The sequence below is a fragment of the Rhinatrema bivittatum genome, chromosome 3 (assembly GCF_901001135.1).
Source record: "Rhinatrema bivittatum chromosome 3, aRhiBiv1.1, whole genome shotgun sequence".
Taxonomy (NCBI): domain Eukaryota; kingdom Metazoa; phylum Chordata; class Amphibia; order Gymnophiona; family Rhinatrematidae; genus Rhinatrema; species Rhinatrema bivittatum.
Genome location: NC_042617.1, coordinates 521,971,984 through 521,992,865, shown reverse-complemented (window position 1 = coordinate 521,992,865; position 20,882 = coordinate 521,971,984). Strand labels below are relative to the sequence as shown.

Here is a 20,882-nt window from a genome sequence, read left to right as displayed (position 1 = left end):
TGGGCCCCACAGGTCCCCACCGACGGGAGGTGAGGCTGGCCGGGAACAGAGGCAAGCTGGAACTTCGCCTGTACCGACCCTCGTTCCCCATAGGTTGAGCCCTTGGGTGCCAGTGCCTGCAGGACTTAGGCGCACCTCTGTGTGGCTGGTCCCGGAGAGGGTAGATGACTGGGAGCAAAGAGTGAGAGAGAGGTTAGGCACAGTCCGAGACAGGAAGACTCTCGAAGGGAGAAGGAGAGAGAATCTCAAGGGGTGCACGACCACTGCAGATCTGCAGGGTGTAGAGCAGGACCACGTGGGTGTGGCCTCGAGGTGACGAGGTGCAGGTGCGGAGAATCAAACTGTGGTATACTTAATAAGGGCTAGAGTGGGGAACCCACTGTAGCAGGTGCCAGGAGAGTAGCAGTGCAGCAATACTGCTCGAGACACGGAAACGTGGTGACAGGACCTTTTGTAGTAGAAGCGCTAGGGAGTGCCCCAAGGAGCGGGGATGCCGAGACACAATCCGGTAGAGTCACAGCGCTGAGCCAGGTCTTGATGAGTAAAAGCACTGGAGCAAAATCCTCAAAGTAGAACAACCGTGGGAGTCCTGAGCCAGGCCCCGAGGAGTGAGAAGCGATGAGATTCAAAGAGTAGGAACAACAGGTCCGTAGGAAAGGAACTGGCACCAAAAGGAACCATGGAACTCGTTGCCAAGTCGGTTAGTGGTGGCTGAAGGTAAGGCTTAAATATCCCGGGCCATTGATGTCAACAGCAGGGGACGATCCTGAAGTTCCCGCCATTGGCCCTTTAAAGGGCAGACAGATGGCGCGCGCGTGGAGCACTGAGAGCCAGGAGGAACGCGGCAGCAGCGACTGGCCACCGCCGCAAGTTCACCGGGGGTAGTGAGCCAAGCATGATATGACGTGAGTTGAGCCTGCTGCAGGTGGCCATAGCAGTACCCCCCCCCCTTATGCCCCCCTCCCGGGGGTTTCGATTTCAAAGGATGGATGGTATGGAATTGCTTGATGAGGGTTTTATCAAGAATATTGGTGGCTGGTTCCCAACTATTCTCTTCCGGTCCAAAACCCTCCCAAGAAAGAAGGTAATCCCATTTCTTCCCATGTCTTCACACATCAAGGACTTCTCGCACTTGGTATACCACATCAGCTTCGGAAGACAGTGTTTGTGGCTCGGGCGGCTTTTTGAAGAATCCGGATAATACCAAGGGTTTTAGTAAAGATACCTGGAAGGCGTTGTGGATCTTGAGGTTAGGTGGAAGCCAGAACTTGTAAGTAACCGAGCCCAACTGGCGGAGCACCGGGAAGGGGTTGATGTATTTGGGTGTGAAGTGTGAAGATAGAAGCTTGAGACAGATAAATCGGATGCTAAGCCACACCTTTTCGTCCGGTTTGAACTGAGGACTCATACAGTGATGGGTATTGAAGAATTTCTTCGCCCTATGTAGTAACTGCTGTGTACTGTTCCAGAGCTGATGTAACTCTTGGGCGGAAGACTTGGCCGCTGGGGAAGGAACGGCCAATGGTAATCGTAATGGAGGAAGAGGTTGTCGTCCGTAGACTACCTGGAAGGGTGAAGAGCTGGTGGATGATGAGGGATGAGAATTTTTTTTTTTTAATTATTTATTTATGTATTTTTAAACAAAATACAAACATCCACTTGTTATTGAAATATCTTAGATACAGAGAAAGAAATTGCAACAAAAATTAAACATACTTGGAAAAACAATATAACTCTGTACTCTAATCAAATAGAAGAAATATGGGGAGAGCAAGCAATCAGAGCGATCTAAATCTAATAGAAATATAATATGGTACTTTTCTGGGAATCTGGGCGGGCCCCACACTATATTATCTATATATCACAACAGCAGGTCTATATGGGGTTAGGGTGGGAATCCAGGAAGGATCTAAGTTGTATTGGATCAAAATAAACAAATCTCTGATCCTGAAAGAACACACAACATTTGCAGGGAAATTGCAACTTAAAAGTCGCTCCTTTCCATGTAACTTCCTCCTTCATATTTAGGAAAGCTTTCCTTCTTAGCTGAGTTTGCTTAACCAGGTCCTGGTAGCACCAGACTTTTTGACCAAAAAAAAGAGAAGCTTGACTGTTTCTGAAGTAATGTTTGAAAATGTTGTTTTTATCCATCAGAAATGTAAATGAAACTAACAAAGGTCTGTGCTGTGAAACTACCAGTTCCTGTGATGATTCCAGCAAAGATGTTAAGTCTGGTGGAACTTGATCTTCTATGATGTTACGTTATCCTTAGTTGGATATAAATAATAAGCCTTTGCTATTGTTCCGGCTTAGGCAGGTCGGAAGGTAGAAGGTGGACCCTTGGGCCGGCCTACCAATGGCTGGGCAGGCCGGGAGGCGGAGACAGTAGCAGGCTAGGTTTCACCCGGAGCCTGGGACCCCCCCCGGGAGGAGCCCGTAGGGGCCCGAACCCTTGGGACTTAGGAGCTGCAGTGAGAAGTGGAGATATAAGTCCAGTAACAGCCCGGAAACCTACCAGGAAAGTCAGAGAGTCACTGAAGAAAGGCCCAAAATGGATTGCGACCCGGGTGGCCTGGTTAAAGGGCTGGCAGGCTGGGGAGTAGTAAGAGGCAAGCCGGGGTCTAGGTGGGCAGCAGGCAGAGACGTAGTCAGAGGCAAACCGGAGTCTTGGCGGGCAGCAGGCAGAAGCGTAGTCAGAGGCAAACCAGAGTCTTGGCGGGCAGCAGGCAGAAGCGTAGTCAGAGGCAAACCGGAGTCTTGGCGGGCAGCAGGCAGAAGCGTGGTCAGAGGCAAACCGGAGTCAGCAGAACACAGAGAGACGATCAGGAAGCGCAACTGGCAACAACTAAACAGTTGGGAACCTTGTTGCAAGGCGCTTGAGTAACGGCTGGGCGCCGGTTATATTGGGAGCTGGGCGTCAGGTCATCAGAGTAGGCGGAGCCGGGCTTCCGGGAGCAGGACGCTCAAGACGGGCATCCTTGCACGCGTGCGAGGCCGGCGAAGGACGAGTCAGCAATGGCGTCCGCCACGTGGAAGATGGGCGAGCAGGGAAAGCTCCGGCAGCTGGGCCATGCGGGAACCTGCGGGTGCCGGCGTGGAGGTAGGCAGTTCTGAGCCCGATCAGAGGGGAAGCGGTCAGGACCGCAACAGTACCCCCCCCCCCCCCTTTACAGCCCCTCTTAAGTGGGCCAGGTTTATCCGGATGCTCCAGATGAAATTGGCGGAGAAGGGACTTGTCCAGGATGTTCCGGCTGGGTTCCCAAGTGTTATCCTCGGCACCGCAACCCTCCCAGGCGAGGAGATACTCCCATCTGCGATTGTGGAATCGTACGTCGAGTACCTCGCGTACTTGGAACATGGGATCCTCGGCGACAGGGGTAGTCGAAGGATCCGGAGGCTTGCAATGATAACGGGAGAGAACCAGAGGTTTCAACAGCGAAACGTGGAAGACGTCATGGATCCAGAGTGAGGATGGCAACCTCAATCGGTAGGACACTAGACCTACTCGCTCAGCAATCCGGAAGGGACCACAGAATCTGGGGGCGAAGCATCTCGAGGGAAGCCGAAGATGAATATTCTTCGTATTCAACCATACCCGGTCTCCTGGCAAGTACGTGGGTGCCGGGCGTCGGTGGCGGTCAGCTGTGCGCTTGGCAGTGGCAGCTGCGAGGTTTAGCTTGTCCTGAGTAGTTTGCCAGAGAGTCTGTAGTTGTTGTGCCATCATCTGGGCGGCCGGGGAGACACTGGACGTATGACTGGGAAGTGGAGGCCTAAGTTGCTTCCCATAAACCAGCTGGAAGGGAGAGAGTCCAGTGGCAGCATGAACCTGATTGTTGTAGGCGAACTCAGCCCATGGCAGAAGCTCAGTCCAATTATCCTGTCTTTCATTAATGAAAGCCCGTAGAAAGGTCTTTAGAGAGCGGTTCATCCTCTCAGACTGACCATTACTTTGGGGGTGAAACGCGGTGGAAAAACTGAGTTGTACCTTGAAGCACTTGCAGAGGGCCCTCCAGTATCGTGCGGTGAATTGGGGCCCACGATCCGAAACAATGTCCATGGGAAGTCCATGGATTCGAAAAATATGTTGGGTGAACAAGAGGGCCAATTCCGGTGCTGATGGTAGCTTGGGTAATGGGACGAAATGTGCCATCTTCAAGAATCAGTCGACCGTGACCCAAATGACCGTCTTCCCCTGGGACAAGGGCAGGTCGACCATAAAGTCCGTGGCCAACTGGGTCCACGGTTCTGCAGGCACCGGGAGCGGCTGCAACAGGCCACAGGGAGGACCTGGACTGGGTTTTTGTTGAGCACATGTGGGGCATAAACTCACATAGGTACGTACGTCCTGTCGCAAACTAGGCCACCAGTAGAACCGGTTGAGGAGCTCCAAGGTCCGTTCTCGTCCGGAATGTCCTCCCGTGAGGGAGTCATGGGCCCAACGTAGGACTTTTAGCCGATCTCGCCGGGGAACTATGGTCCTATCTTGGGAAAGGACCGTTAATGCGCAGTGGAGGACCTTACCGGGATCCAGGATGTACTGAGGAGGATCCATCTCTTCCTCTGCCATGGAGGTCCTGGACAGGGCGTCCGCCCGTAGGTTCTTCGCTGCCGGGCGATACTGAACGGTAAAATCAAATCGGCTGAAGAACATGGACCATCGGGCTTGGCGGGGGTTCAATCGTTGAGCTTGGGACAGAAATTCCAGGTTCTTATGATCTGTGAATACGGTAATGGGGTGTCTTGCGCCCTCGAGCCACTGCCTCCACTCCTCCAAGGCAAGCTTGATTGCCAGGAGTTCCTAGTCTCCAATCAAATAATTCGCCTCAGCCGGGGAGAATTCGCCTCAGCTTGGAGAAGTAGGAGCAGGGCAGTAGTTGTCCAGAGGAGGAGTGTTGGCTGAGGACTGCCCCTACGGCCACACTGGAGGCGTCGACCTCCATGATGAAGGGTTTAGTTGGATCAGGGTGACGAAGGCAAGTATCTGCCAGGAACGCCTCTTTTAGGTCCGAGAATGCCTTCAAGGCGGCGTCAGGCCAGTTCCTGGGGTCAGCTCCCTTACGGGTTAAGGTGGTGAGGGGAGCGACTCGGTGAGAGTAGCGAGGAATAAAATGTCTATAAAAGTTGGCGAACCCTAGAAACCTTTGGAGGGCTTTGAGGCCCAGAGGCTGGGGCCACTTGGTTATGGCCGAGACATTCTCAGGGTCCATCCTGAAGCCAGTGGAGGCGATAATGTATTCTAAGAAGGGCAGTGACTCGGCTTCGAAGATGCATTTTTCTAGTTTGGCATAGAGGTGGTTATCTTGGAGAGCTTTCAGAACTTGTCGGACGTGTTGGCGATGGGACTCTAGATCCTTGGAGAAGATGAGTACATCATCCAAGTACACTATCACGTGGGAATGTAGCATTTCACGTAGGACCTCGTTCATGAGGTTTTGGAAGACGGCCGGCGCATTGCAGAGTCCGAAGGGCATTACCAGATACTCGTAATGCCCATCCCTGGTGTTAAAGGCCGTCTTCCATTCATCCCCAGGCCGGATACGGACGAGATTGTAGACCCCTCGGAGATCTAGTTTGGTGAAAATGCGTGCCCCCTGAAGGCGGTCCAGTAGCTCAGGGATCAGAGGCAGAGGGTAGCGATCACGCTTAGTTATGGCATTCAAACCACGATAGTCGATACAGGGGCGGAGTGAGCCATCCTTCTTAGCCACAAAGAAGAAGCCCGCTCCTGCGGGGGAATGAGATGGTCGAATGAAGCCTTTGGCCAGGTTCTCGGTAACATACTGAGACATGGCTGCGGTTTCCGGTAAGGACAGCGGATACACTCGGCCTCGAGGAGGCGTGGAGCCCGGTAGTAGATCAATAGGGCAATCGAATGGCCGGTGCTGCGGAAGAATCTCTGACATTTCTTTGGAGAAGAAGTTAGCAAAGGCCTGGTATGGTTCTGGCAGGAGGAGCGAGGAACAGAGTTGTATTGGCCTCCTGGGACGAGGAACCTGTAGGCAATAGAGATGTGAATCGTGTCCTCGATCGTCTTAACGATCGATTTCGGCTGGGAGGGGGAGGGAATCGTATTGTTGCCGTTTGGGGGGGGTAAAATATCGTGATAAATCGTTAAAATCGTTAAAACCCGCTAAAATCGTTAAAACCCGCTAAAACCCACCCCCGACCCTTTAAATTAAATCCCCCACCCTCCCGAACCCCCCCCAAATGACTTAAATTACCTGGTGGTCCAGCGGCGGTCCGGAACGGCAGCGGTCCGGAACGGGCTCCTGCTATTGAATCTTGTTGTCTTCAGCCGGCGCCATTTTCCAAAATGGCGCCGAAAAATGGCGGCGGCCATAGACCAACAGGATTCGACGGCAGGAGGTCCTTCCGGACCCCCGCTGGACTTTTGGCAAGTCTTGTGGGGGTCAGGAGGCCCCCCCCCAAGCTGGCCAAAAGTTCCTGGAGGTCCAGCGGGGGTCAGGGAGCGATTTCCCGCCGCGAATCGTTTTCCGTACGGAAAATGGCGCCGGCAGGAGATCGACTGCAGGAGGTCGTTCAGCGAGGCGCCGGAACCCTCGCTGAACGACCTCCTGCAGTCGATCTCCTGCCGGCGCCATTTTCCGTACGGAAAACGATTCGCGGCGGGAAATCGCTCCCTGACCCCAGCTGGACCTCCAGGAACTTTTGGCCAGCTTGGGGGGGGGCCTCCTGACCCCCACAAGACTTGCCAAAAGTCCAGCGGGGGTCCGGAAGGACCTCCTGCCGTCGAATCCTGTTGGTCTATGGCCGCCGCCATTTTTCGGCGCCATTTTGGAAAATGGCGCCGGCTGAAGACAACAAGATTCAATAGCAGGAGCCCGTTCCGGACCGCTGCCGTTCCGGACCGCCGCTGGACCACCAGGTAATTTAAGTTATTTGGGGGGGGGTTTCGGGAGGGTGGGGGATTTAATTTAAAGGGTCGGGGGTGGGTTTTAGCGGGTTTTAGTGTGCCGGCTCACGATTCTAACGATTTATAACGATAAATCGTTAGAATCTCTATTGTATTGTGTTTCATAACGGTTTAAGACGATATTAAAATTATCGGACGATAATTTTAATCGTCGTAAAACGATTCACATCCCTAGTAGGCAATGAGTGAAGCAGTGGGGACTGCATTGGGTGAGCTGGAAGGTATCCCACTGGATGACTGGTGAATGGCGCCGTAACCAGGGCAGACCCAGGACCAGGGGGTGCACAGCCCATTCGAGGATTAGGAGAGAGATCTCCTCAGAGTGAAGCAGTCCGGTCTGGAGGGTCAGAGGACCTGTGCAGCGGGTAACGGTCCCTGGGAGCAAGGTGCCACGAATGGAAAAAATGCTGGGGTTGCGTGGGAAGTAGAAGCTGGTCAACCAGGTCGGCGATGATGAAGTTGCCCTCTGCCCCAGAGTCTATAAAGGCACAAGTCTGAAGTTCCCCACCGGGATATTTGAGAGTCACTGGAAGGATGCAATGAGGAGCTGAGCCTGCAAAGCCTAGGAGTAGCTCCTCATGATGACCTAGGCTCGGTCGTTTCCCAGACGTTCGGAACAATTGGCGAGAAAATGACCCTAGCCCCCACAGTAGAGGCACAGACCCAAGAAGCGGCGTCTCTTTCTCTCCTCAGGGGTCAGAGGAGACCTCCCCAGCTGCATGGGTTCTCCGGGAGTGGCGGAAGCAGATGGTAACCTGGGACTTGGAAGCCGTGCGGAACTAGGAGTTGGTGGTGGTGTTCTGCGAACGGAGCGATTCTCCTTATCTCTCTGCTGTAGACGACGATCCACCCTCCCAGCAATATCAATCAGGTCATTGAGGTCATCCGGGAGATCTCAGCCTGCGAGCTCGTCCTTGATACGGCTAGCTAGGCCCTCCAAAAAGATCCCCCTCAGGCAATCATCCCGCCAGCCAACTTCCATGGCTAATGTTCGAAAGTCTATCGTATAATCGGCCACGGAGCTAGTCCCCTGCCTGAGGTGCAAGAGCTCCGAGGTGGCCGTGGTCTGACGTGTGGGATCGTCAAAGGCAAGGCGGAAGTTCAGTACAAATTCTTGAAGGTTCTGCAACAAGGGATCCTGACGCTCCCACATGGGCGAAGCCCAGTCCAGGGCCCTGCCATCCAGCAAGGAGAATATGTAGGCTACCCTGACTGCATCTGAAGGGAACTGCGCGGGCAGAAGGGTGAAGCATACATAGCACTGGTTCAAGAAGCCTCGACATGTCTTGATGTCCCCTGCATAACGTGTTGGGGCAGGTAATTGGGTTGTTGAGACCGGGCTGGATACTGAGGCAGGAGGCGGAGCTGGAGGCGGGACAGAGGGAGCGGTGTCCAAGCGGCCGAGCAGTTGCTCTACAGTGGCTGCCAAGGTATCAATGCACTGTTGTTGCTGCTGGATGCGTTGTGCCATCCCCGGGATGGCCTGGAGCCCTGGATTCTCCGCCGAGTCCATGGCCTTGCAAACTGTTCCGGCTTAGGCAGGTCGGAAGGTAGAAGGTGGACCCTTGGGCCGGCCTACCAATGGCTGGGCAGGCCGGGAGGCGGAGACAGTAGCAGGCTAGGTTTCACCCGGAGCCCGAGACCCCCCCAGGAGGAGCCCGTAGGGGCCCGAACCCTTGGGACTTAGGAGCTGCAGTGAGAAGTGGAGATATAAGTCCAGTAACAGCCCGGAAGCCTACCAGGAAAGTCAGAGAGTCACTGAAGAAAGGCCCGAAATGGATTGCGACCCGGGTGGCCTGGTTAAAGGGCTGGCAGGCTGGGGAGTAGTAAGAGGCAAGCCGGGGTCTAGGCGGGCAGCAGGCAGAGACGTAGTCAGAGGCAAACCGGAGTCTTGGCGGGCAGCAGGCAGAAACGTAGTCAGAGGCAAACCGGAGTCTTGGCGGGCAGCAGGCAGAAGCGTAGTCAGAGGCAAACCGGAGTCTTGGCTGGCAGCAGGCAGAAGCGTAGTCAGAGGCAAACCGGAGTCTTGGCGGGCAGCAGGCAGAAGCGTGGTCAGAGGCAAACCGGAGTCAGCAGAACGCAGAGAGACGATCAGGAAGCGCAACTGGCAACAACTAAACAGTTGGGAACCTCGTTGCAAGTCGCTTGAGTAACGGCTGGGCGCCGGTTATATTGGGAGCTGGGCGTGAGGTCATCAGAGTAGGCGGAGCCGGGCTTCCGGGAGCAGGATGCTCAAGACGGGCGTCCTTGCGCGCGTGCGAGGCCGGCGAAGGACGAGTCAGCAATGGCGTCCGCCACGTGGAAGATGGGCGAGCAGGGAAAGCTCCGGCAGCTGGGCCATGCGGGAACCTGCGGGTGCCGGCACGGAGGTAGGCAGTTCTGAGCCCGATCAGAGGGGAAGCGGTCGGGACCGCAACAGCTATTACAGGTTTAAGTTCTTCCAGTACTTTCAATATTTGAGAGACATACAACTTAAACAGTTCCATTGGAGCAATATTTCTTAAGACAGGAAAGTTTAGAAATCTTAAGTTGTGTGCTCTTAAATTATTCTTCTGTTTGTCACATCATCATTCAGAATTATTTCAGATTGAATTTTTTCCAGTTTAGAAACTCGTGTTTCTAATTTTTCAATTTTACTATTTTGGACCACTATTTCTGCAGTGTTCTGGTTGACTTGCTGTTTAACTTCCAAAACCTCCATAGTTAAGCCTAAAATGGCTTTCTCTGAGGATTGAATAGCTGTCCATATAGACGTAAGAGTAACTTCTGGAGCGTTCACAGACAATTTAGTATTCTTAACGCTTCCCTGTTCCACCCCCACACCCAGTTCTGCTGCTAGACCGGCGCCATTCCCAGGAATCGAAACCTCAAGCATTGCTGCCATGTTCAATCCTTCTTCCCCAGCTCCTCGGGGGTGGGGGGGGGTGTTAACCTGGTTTCTTGCTCCTATGTGGTAAGTCCTTGCGTTGTTGCACTTCTGTCGACTGCCTCTGCCTCTCTCCAGATTCCCTCCGACCGGCTTGCAGTATCCATCGACTTTCTTTCCTTTGGTTTGGCCTGGGGGCACCAGTCTCACTGGTGATCCAGGGCTTAGCGATGTCTCGGTCAGAGATGCAAGCTCACGCTCTATAGCCTGCTCCTCAGCGACCCGTCCTCCCGGTGTAAGTGGGGGCACTGCAGTGAAGAAACTTCCGATCCTGGGCTACGTTATTTCCACCGGTGTGGAGGAGCTTTCCCCACACCGGACCCGGGCTTTGCGCTTTGTATGCGGCATGTCAGCAACGAGTAATTCAAAGAAAAATCGGGAGCCCCTCTCAGCATAACCGTTCAGGTCGCCATCTTGGAAGCTCTCCCGAGGGATGAGAATTTAATGCAAACTCCGCCCAGGGAAGGAGGTCTGCCCAATTGTTCTGCCGGAGGTTGAAACAGGCACGTAGAAACTTCTTGAGAGTCCTGCTGGTTCTCTCCACTTGGCCATTGGCCGGGGGGTGATTCATGGAGGTGAAATCCAGAGAGTCATTGAATTTCGTACAGAGGGACCTCCAAAAACGTGTTGTAAACTGAACTCCGCAGTCAGATAGGATGTGTTTAGGAATGCCATGGAGCCGGAACACATGGTGGATGAATAGCTGAGTGAGTTGTGGGGCCAATGGAAGGCTAGGCAGAGCAACAAAGTGGGCCATTTTAGAAAAGCGGTCCACAATGACCCAGATGGTGTTGTTGCTGCTAGAAGGTGGAAGGTCGACAATAAAGTCTGTTGCAATGTGGGTCCATGGCTCGCTAGGGATTGTTAGAAGTTTAAGAGACCCCACGGGCGTCCCACTGGAGGTTTGTGGCGAGCGCAAGTAGGACAAGATTCTACGTAGGCCTGTGCATCCTTCCTCATGGTTGGCCACCAGTAAAAATCGCTGGAGGGTGGCCAAGGTTTTGGACTGCCCGGGGTGCCCTGTGGTGAGGGAATCGTGGACCCATCGGAGTACTCTCCGGCGCAGCTGATGCAGGACCACCATCTTCCCAGGTGGAACCGGGTAGGTGGCCGCCAGGATGACCTTAGCAGGGTCTATGATGTACTGAGGAGGGTCCGGAACATCCTCTGGGACAAAGGACCTTGAGAGAGCATCAGCCTGGCAGTTCATGTTGGCTGGTCGGTAGTGCAGCAGAAAGTTAAATCGGGTGGAAAAGAGGGCCCAGCGAGCCTGACAGTGATTCAAGCGTTGAGCCCGGTGCAGGTACTCGAGGTTCTTGAGATCGGTGTACACCGTGATTTGATGCTGAGCTCCCTCGAGCCAAGGGCGCCACTCTTCGAAGGCTAATTTAATAGCCAGGAGCGCCTTATCTCCTATAGCTTTGTTACGTTCAGCAGGAGAAAAGCGTCTAGAAAAAAAGGAGCATGGGTGTAATGTTTGATTGGCAGAGTATTGGCTTAAGACCGCCCCAACTCCCTCATCGGAGGCGTCAACCTCGACAATAAACGGATGTCTGGGATCAGGATGTCAGAAGCATGGTTCACGGAGGAAGGCGGTTTTGAGGTCTTGAAAAGCCGTTACGGCCTCAGGCAACCAAAGAGAGGGATTGGACCCTTTGCGGGTCATGGCCGTAAGAGCTGCTGTCAGAGTGGAGTAGTGATGGATGAAGGAACGATAATAATTGGCAAAGCCAAGAAACCTTTGTAGAGACCGAAGGCCCGTGGGCTGAGGCCAATCCCAGATGCTTTTCAGCTTCTGAGGGTCCATTCTGAAGCCTTGGCTCGAGACGTATCCCAGAGAGGGTACAGTCTCCTGCTCAAAGGCACATTTTTCTAGCTTTGCGTAAAGCTGGTTTTCTCTGAGATGCTGGAGAACGCACGTGACATTTTGATGGTGGCTTAGCAGATCTTTGGAAAAAATTAGGATGTTGTTGAGATACACCACGACGCATTGGTAAAACTTATCCCTGAAGACCTCATTCATTAAGTTCTGAAAGACAGCTGGGGCATTGCAAAGGCCAAACGGCATCACGAGTTATTCGTAGTGGCCATCTCTCATATTAAAAGCTGTCTTCCACTCGTCTCCTTCGCAGATATGAACCAGGCTATAGGCTCATCTGAGGTCCAGTTTGGAAAAACGTTTCACCCCTTGGAGTCTGTTGAAAAGCTCGGAAATGAGAGGGAGAGGATAACAGTCCTTCTGAGTGATCTCGTTCAAACCCCGGTAATTGATGCAGGGATGGAGCGAACTGTCTTTCTTTCCAACAAAAAAAAAACCTGCTCTGGCGGGAGACTTGGAGGGTCGGATGAATCCTTTGGTCAGGTTCTCGCTGATGTATTCTGACATGGCCTGCGTCTCGGAGGCTCAGTATTAGGCAGCAGATTGATAGTGCAATTGTAGGCTTGGTGCGGAGGCAGGGTATCAGCGGCCTTCTTGGAGAAGACATTTGCAAAGGCTGAATATTGAGGAGGAAGGCCGGGAGGTAGAAGTGAGGTATTAAGACAAACTGGGGCGAAACAGGCTCCAGACACTTGGAATGGCAGGAGGGCCCCCAGCGAGAGACTTGCAGCATATCCCAGTCAAATTGGGGAGTGTGCTTTTGTAGCCATGGCAAGCCCAAGACCACTGGGTGTATGGCTTTGACTAAAACATGAAAGGAGATGGACTCCACATGCATGGTTCCAGTTCGTAGATGGAGTGGAGTCGTAACATGGGTGACCCTTCTGGGCAAGGGTTCTCCATGGATAGATGAAAGAAGTAGAGGCATTGGGGTGTGGACAGTGGGAATCCTAAGGTGTCCCATAAGTTGCTTCAAAATAAAATTACCTCCAGCTCCTGAATCCACAAGAGCCATGGTGTGGAACTCTTGATTGTCCGCTTTGATCAAAACTGGAAGAGTTAATGGAGGAGATGGAGAAGTCAGGCCTAGAAGCAGTCCTCCTGCCGAACCTAGGCCCGGAAGTTTCCCAGACGCACGGGACAGGCGGGCAATGTGTGTCTGGAATCACTGCAGTAGAGGCTGAGGCCCAACTGCTGCCGTCGTTCTTTGGGTGAGAGCTTACCCCGACCCATTTGCATGGGCTCTTCTTCAGTCTTGTTTTGGGGAACCATGTCCATACTAGGGGAAGGAGAGCGTCGAATGTGGTGCAAGCTCGTCGCAGACTCCTTGGAAGCGTGGAGTTCCTGCGAACACTCCTGGAGATGCCAATCAATCCGTCCAGCGAGGTCGATTAGAGAATCCACAGATGAAGGCAAGTCATGGGCCACCAACTTGTCTTTGATTCGAGAGTTTAATCCCTCCAGAAAGATGGCTCGAAGACAATCAAGATCCCAATGTAGCTCTGAAGCCAGGGTCCAGAACTCTATGACGTAGTTGGCTAAGGACCGGGTACCTTACCGGAGGTGAAGGAGCATGGATCCGGATGCGGAGTGTCTGCCTGGGTCATCGAAGAGAGAGCGGAACAGAGTAAGAAACCTGGGCAGGTCTCGGAGGACTGGGTCTGCACCCTCCTAAAGGGGTGAGGCCCAGGCCAAGGCCTTGCCATCCAGGAGAGAGAGGATGTAGGTTGCCTTAGTAATCACATCTGGGAAATAAGCTAGTTGTAGGCAGAAATGCATATTACATTAGTTTAGAAAACCCCGATCAACTGGGGGTTCCCAGAGAAACGAGGAAGTGCCGGCAAAGGAGACCGGCATGGAGGCCGAGGTGTTGGGTCTGGGAGACGGTGTGGTTACCGCTATGGCGGCGTCCAGTCGGGTACTTAAATTCTCTACTGCAGCCGCTAGGTTTCCAGGATTTTATGCTGTTTGATGATCTTCTGTGCCAGACCAAGAATGGCCTGAATTGCCAAGGCCTCCGCCGGGTCCATTTGACTTGGCAATCTGTTAGGAATTGTGGACCCTTGGCCCGAGGTGGAGTTGTTGCTACCTGAAGGGTTGGGCCCCACCTCGGGCCACTGATGGGAGGCGAGGCTGACCGGGAACAGAGACAAGCTGAAACTTCGCCTGTACTGACCCTCGGTCCCTGCAGGTTGAGCCCTTGTGTGCTGGGGCCGGCAGGACTTAGGTGCACCTCTGTGTGGCTGGACCCGTAGAAAGTAGACGACTGGGAGCAGAGTGTCAGAGAGGTTAGGCACAGTCCGAGACAGAAGCACTCTCGAAGGGAGGAGTCTCAAGGGGTGCACGACCACTGCAGCTCTGCAGGGTATAGAGCAGGACCACGTGGGAGTGGCCTTGAGGTGAAGAGGTGCAGGTGCGGAGACTCGAACTGTGGTATGCTGAATAAGGACTACAGCGGGGAACCCGCTGTTGCAGGTGCCAGGAGAGTAGCAGCGCAGCGGTATTGCTCGAGACACGGCAATGTGGTGATAGGACCTTTTGTACTAGAAGCGCTGGGGAGTGCCCCAAGGAGCGGGGATGCTGAGACACAGTCCGGTAGAGTCACAGCACTGAGCTAGGTCTTGATGAGTTAAAGCACTGGAGCAAGATCCCCAATGTAGAAGTGCCGTGGTAGTCCTGAGGAGCAGAGTGCACTGTGGTAGGGACTCAAAAGTAGAGGCGCTGAGCCAGGCCTCGAGGAGCGGGAAGTGCTGAGAGAGAGTCCAGGTGAAGAAGAGCTGAGCCAGGCCCCGAGGAGTGGGAAGCGTTGAGAGAAAGTCCAGGTGAAGTAGTGCTGAGCCAGGCCCCGAGGAGCAAGAAGCGCTGAGATCCGAAGAGCAGGAACAACAGGGCGTAGGAAAGCAACTGGTACCAAAAGGTACCATGGAATTCGTTGCCAAGTTGGTTAGTGGTCGCTGGAGGTAGGGCTTAAATATCCTGGGCCAGTGATGTCATCAGCAGGGGACGATCCTAAAGTTCCCGCCACTGGCCCTTTAAAGGGTGGACAGATGGCGCGAGCGTGTGCCTAGGGAGGCCCCACGTCGAAACGCTGGCCACCGCCGCAAGTGCACCGGGGTTAGTGAGCCAAGCATGACATGATGTGAGTTTAGCCTGCCGCAGGCGGCTGCGGCTGGCAGCCATAACACATATGCAGTATATCACGTATCCATGTGGGGTCCCCTCAGTCTTATATTACAGGATTCAAAAGAATAAAATATTAAAGGAGAAAACCCACGCAGTGGAAACCCAATTCCGCTGGGTGGTGGGTGGGTTTTGTGAGGATTGATATCTTGGTCTCCTCAGAGAATACCTTTTATAGATAAGTAACTCTGCTTTCTATGAGAACAAGCAGGATGGCAGTCCTCATATATGGGAGAATTCCTAGCTACAGGCTGTCCCCCAACAAAAAAGGGGACCAAGAAAACACCAAAATAAGTGCCAACAGGCACAACAAAAACTAGGCAGGAACAGAGTTGGGTTCTACACCTCAAACAATTTCCATAGGACAGACTGGCCAAACCTGCTATCGCGTTGGACATCCCTATCCAAACAATAATGTGATGTAAATGTGTGAAGAGAACTCCAGGTCGCTGCTCTTCAGATCTCCTTATTGGGAACTGCTCAAAAGTGGGCCACAGATGCTGCCATAGCTTGAACAGAATGAGCCTTGACAGGAACCCCAAAACGCAGTCCCGGCTGGGCATAACAAAAGAAATGCAGTCTGCTAGCCAATTAGAAAGCATCTGTTTGGCAATGGTGATACCAAATTTATTCCTATCAAAAGAAACAAAAAATTTGGTGGACTGTCTATGGGCTTCTACCCACTCCAGATAGAAGGCTAAGGCTATCTTGCAGTCCAAACTGTGCAGGGCTTGTTTGCCTTGGTGAGAATGGGGCCTGGAAAAGAATGTTGGCAGGATGATGGACTGGTTAAGATGGAAATCATACACCATCTAAAGCAGAAATTTAGGATGCATATGTAAAACTACCCTGTCATGAAAAATCTTAGTGTAGGATGGATAAGTCACAAAGATCTGGAGCTCGCTGACTCAGCATGCTGACGTGACTGCCACCAAAATTATGACCTTCCAGGTCAGGTATTTCAGATCATAGGAACACAGTGGGTCAAAAGGAGCTTTCATCAGCTGAGCTAACACCATATTGAGGTCCTAAGATACAGCGGGAGGCCTTAGGGGAGCTTCAACTTAAGCAGGCCCCGCATGAAACGTACAATTATAGGCTGTACAGAAATGGGGGTGTCATAAACACCAAAGTGGTATGCACCAGCTGAACTTAGATGAACAGTGTTGGTCTTCAAGCCAGCTTCTGATAGGTGTAGAAGGTAGTCAAGCAGTTTTTGTGTGGAACAGGAGAAAGGATCTAGGGCCTTCTGCTCATATCACATGGAAAACCGTCTCCATTTCAGTCCATAGGACTTTCTAGTGGAAGGCATTCTGGAAGCCACAAGGACCCGAAACACATCTGTTATGCTTGCCCCCCGTGGCAGCCCCGTGGTGCGGCCCTCTCACCTCTCTACGCAAGCTTCAGGTTCCAGCTCTTCATCGCTGGTGGTGGTGGGCCGCCAGTCTGGACCTCAGACTTCTACCAGCTCCGCCGGTCCTGCTCCGCTTCCCGGGACCTCCAGCCAGGATGCCTCCATCCGTCGAGCCTCTCCGCGGGGTTCTTGGAGAGATGCCGCCGGCGGCGCCGCGCCCCTCCCTAGGCGAGCACATACTAGTGAAACCTTTAAAGGGCTTGCGGCGGGAACCTGGCTGCGGACCTGGATGTTGACGTCAGTTTCCTCAACATATAAAAGCTCAGGTAGCGCTCCTCAGCGTTGCCTTTGCAACAGGTCACCCTGGTCTCCTGTTCCGGTTTCCGAGTTCTAGTTGCCTTGCGCTTGTCTTGTTCCTGTGATTCCTGGTTCCTGCTCCATGTGTTCGTCTCGTCTGTCTTCTGGATTGACTACCTGGTTCTGACCTCTGCTACGCCTGACTTCGCCTGCCTTCTCCAAGCCTGATCTCTGCTACGCCTGACCTCGCCTGTCTTCTCCAAGCCTGACCATTGCTACGTCTGACCACGCCTGCCTTCTCCGTGCCTTGACCATTGCTACATCTGACCATGCTTGCCTTCTCCGTGCCTTGACCATTGCTACGTCTGACCATGCCTGCCTTCTCTGTGCCTTGACCATTGCTACATCTGACCACGCTTGCCTTCTCCATGCCTTGATCATTGCTATGCATGACTTCACCTCAGACATTCTTGAGTCCAGAGTTCCATGTTGCTTGCTACACCTTCTAAGTGCTGCCAGCCTCCATTCAAGCTTGAGAGTGATGCCTCTGTCCTTATCCTCTGGACACGGACTATTAAGACTTCGGCCTTCCTGTGCTCAAGCACCTTCAGTTCCTCCTTGTCCCTTGGTGCTTGAGTTCCTGTTCCACATCCCATCCAAGATAGGACCACGCCACCTGCTGGCTGCTGTCTCTAGGCTGAAGCATCTCCTACCTATACTCAACCTTGAGGCCTGCCTAAGTCCTGCCGGCCCTGGCACCCGAAGGCTCAACCCAAGGGGAACATGGGCTGGTATAGGTGAAGCTCCAGTGGTCCTCCAGCTTCAGCCCACTCCACCTGCTGACGGTGGGGCCCTTGCCTACTGGCTGCGTCAACCCCACCTCAGCCCAAGGATCCACCTCCTATGCAACAACATCTTCGGAGAGATGGACCTCTCAACATCCAGGCTGTAAGCAACAGGGCCAAGTGGTTGGGATGATGCAATGCTTCAATTTTGGGTGATGAGATCTGGGGAAGTACCAAGCCTGATTGGTTTCCAGATGGACATCTCCCTGAGGAGTAGAAACCAGACCTGTCTTAGCCTATGAGGTGCTATGAGAATCATAGTCCCTTTGTCCTTGCGAAGTTTCAAGAAAGTCTTCACTACTAGTGGGGAATATGCATACAGGAGACCTTCGCCCCAATGACGGGTGAAGGCATCTTAGGCTGGTTTGCCATGTGTCCTGTACAAGAGCAGACCTGAGGAACCTTCCTGTTCCAAGGCACTGCAAAGAGATCCACATCCGGGCTTCCCCAGAGGCAGAAGATCAGATTTGCAATCCCTTGGTCCAATTGTGAGGTTTGAAGGCGTGACTCAGTCTGTCCACAATTACATTCTCTGTTCCAACCAGGTTCATGGCCCTAAGCACCATCCTGTTGGAAAGGGCCCATGACTAAATCAGGACTACTTCCTGACACAGGAGGTTCAATCCCATACCTCCATGCATGTTGACATACCACACTGCCATTTGGTTGTTGGTCTGTATCTGAACAGTTTTGTTGGACAGCTGATTTCTGAAAGCTTGACTGCCTGGAGCTCTAGGAACTTGATTTGACAGAGATGTTCCTAGGCAGACCATAGACCCTGGGTGCTGAGTCCATCTACATGAGCTCCCCAGGCCACTGTGGATGCATCCATGTTCAGGACAATTTGGGTCGGAGGAGTTTGGAAGAATATCTCCCTTTCCAGATTTGAAATTTCCCGCCAACAGGACAAATAGTCTTGGAGAGCTGGAGTGACTTGGATGCGACCCTTAAAGTTTTGAGTGGCTTGGTGCAACTGTGACCTCAAGGTCTATTCACATTTGTAAACTTGTCAAGGGAGTTATGTGTACTGTAGAGATCATATGGCCCAACAGCCTCAACATATGCCAAGCTAACGACTACTGGTTCTGATGAATCCCCACCATGATGGCCATCAGGTTGATGGCCCATTGCCGGGGCAGGAAGACTTTGGCCTGAGCAGTGTCTAGCAGGGCTCCAATAAAATCCAATGTGATGATGGGCTGAGATGGGACATGGGGTAGCTGACAATGAACCCTAGTGTCTCCAGCACCTGGATGTCAAGTGTATGGACTTGTCAGTCCTCACCCGAGAGGAGTTCTTGACCAGCCAAACTTCAAGATACAGGAAAATGTGAACTCCCAGTCTGTGAAGGTGCACCTCCACCACAGCCAGGCATTCATAAAGACATGTGAAGCTGATGCGAGCTCAAATGGCAGCACGCAATACCAGAAGTGCTATTTTTCCACCACAAATTTTAGATACTTCCAGTGACTTGGGAAGGTCTCGATATGAGTTTAAGCATCTTGTAGATCCAGGGAGCATAGCCAGTTCCCTTTTTGCAAGAAGGAGATCAGGGTGCCCTGAGAAACCATCTGGAACTTTTCTCTTTTGATGACTTTGTTGAAGGCCCTTAGGTCTAGGATGGGACAGAGTCCCCCTGTTTTCTTTGATAGCAGAAAAGAGTAAAATCTCCACCATCTCTAACCTGGTGGAAATGGTTTGACCACTCTGGCTGTTAAGAGGGAGGGGAGCTGTGTTACTAGTACTTTCTGATGTTCTACTGGCCCCAGAATGGGCTTGGGGGGCAATTTGGCCGGGTACTCAATAGGTTCAATTTGTACCTCTCGTGGATGATGGAAAGATCCCTCTGGTCAGAGCTTACACTGGGTCACTGGTTCACAAAGAACTGATGCTTTCCCCTGACTGGCAGGTCCATCATCCCGGGTATAGGTGACTTGGCTATGTCCCTTGCGATCAAAACCCCATCCCTGGAGCTGACTGAGGCATCGGCTGGGGCTTCAGTGCTATTGCCTGGGATGGCCATAAGAGCTCTGGTGCTGCTGAGTGGAACACAGAGGCAGAGGGTAGTACCTCTTTGGATGGAAGGACTTCCTAGGCCCAAACCTCAGCGACCTCCTGGCTGAGGAGGGCAGGTCTTAGGTACCAGTTGAGAACTGTAGGCTAGTATGGTGATCCGGATGTGGGCCACTGTGTCCTTTATTGTATCTCTGAAGATATTCTCTTCTGTATATAGCATGTCAGAGATTTGCTCCTGTAGCTCCTGTCTGAGATGTGATGTCCACAGCCATGCGAGCCTGAGGGTGCCAATTCCCACTGCAGAAACCCTCGATGCCATCTTGAAAACATCATAGGTCGAATGGACCCCATGTTTCCCACACTATAGGCCCTTATGCATCAGAAACTGGAGGGTGTTTTATTGCTGCTGAGGAGGTTGCTCGGTAACATCCTGCACCTGCTTCAGAATCTCCAGCATGTAAGCTGCTATGTGGCAATAAGCATAGTGCCTTCAAACATCTTTCTCCCAAGAAAATCTATCGCTATGTGTCGAGGAATGGGTCAGAGTGCACTTGGCCTTCTTGAAAGTGGATTTGATGACCACTAATTGGTGGGGCAGCTGCCTGTCGAATCAGAGAGTCTTTTGGACGAGGTAAATCACATCCACCTTCCTATTCATGGGAGCATAAGAGCTGTAAATTGTATAACAAGAAAAGTAACTGGAAATAAATAACCATGCTATCTTTACTTGCATTATTCAGTTAACAATCTATCTGGTATAATCTCTTTCCTATCACCAGAAAAACCTTTAGGTGTGCTAGCAGAATTCATTTGTCCATTTTAGTAACACAGCAGAGAGGTGATATACCAAATTCAAGACCTTACAAATCCCTCTAAGACTTGACTCTAACCTATCTCAGCAACTCCCTCATACCCCATTACCCCTCCTGCTCACTAACTCATGGCCTCAGGCCCACGTTGTGATTCCTTCCCCAAAAACCATGTGCCTCACAAAAACTAGAAATAGAACCTTTACAGGCTCTATGCAATTCCCACCCCCTTCACATCAAGCTTGCCCTAGATCTCCTAAGCTTCAGAAAACTGGTAAAAACGTGGCTATTTGAGGCAGCATTTGATACTAGCAAATAATTTCTGAACCCCAATAATACCTTCATATAGACAACTGTCATCTGTATTGCACTGGGCTTGCTGAAACCCCACCTCCCACTCAAACACAATTCTAAGTATTTAAACCACTGACTCCAACCTGCTCTAATCCTTCACATTCTTCATTACTGAGACATGTTGAAACTCCCCTCCTAAGTGGTCATGTATCTAAATGCCAATCAACTGTATTGATTCCTGCTTTATTAACTCAGGGGGCAAAGTTCAGCTGCTGAGTGACATAAGAACATAAGAAATTGCCATACTGGGTCAGACCAAGGGTCCATCAAGCCCAGCATCCTGTTTCC

At 52.3% G+C, this 20,882-nt stretch overlaps 1 protein-coding gene across 1 annotated transcript in view; it reads right to left on the bottom strand.

Moving 5' to 3' along the window:
- Positions 1-20,882, bottom strand: part of CIB4 (calcium and integrin binding family member 4) — a 407,942-nt gene that overhangs the window by 292,880 nt on the left and 94,180 nt on the right. The window lies entirely within an intron of this gene.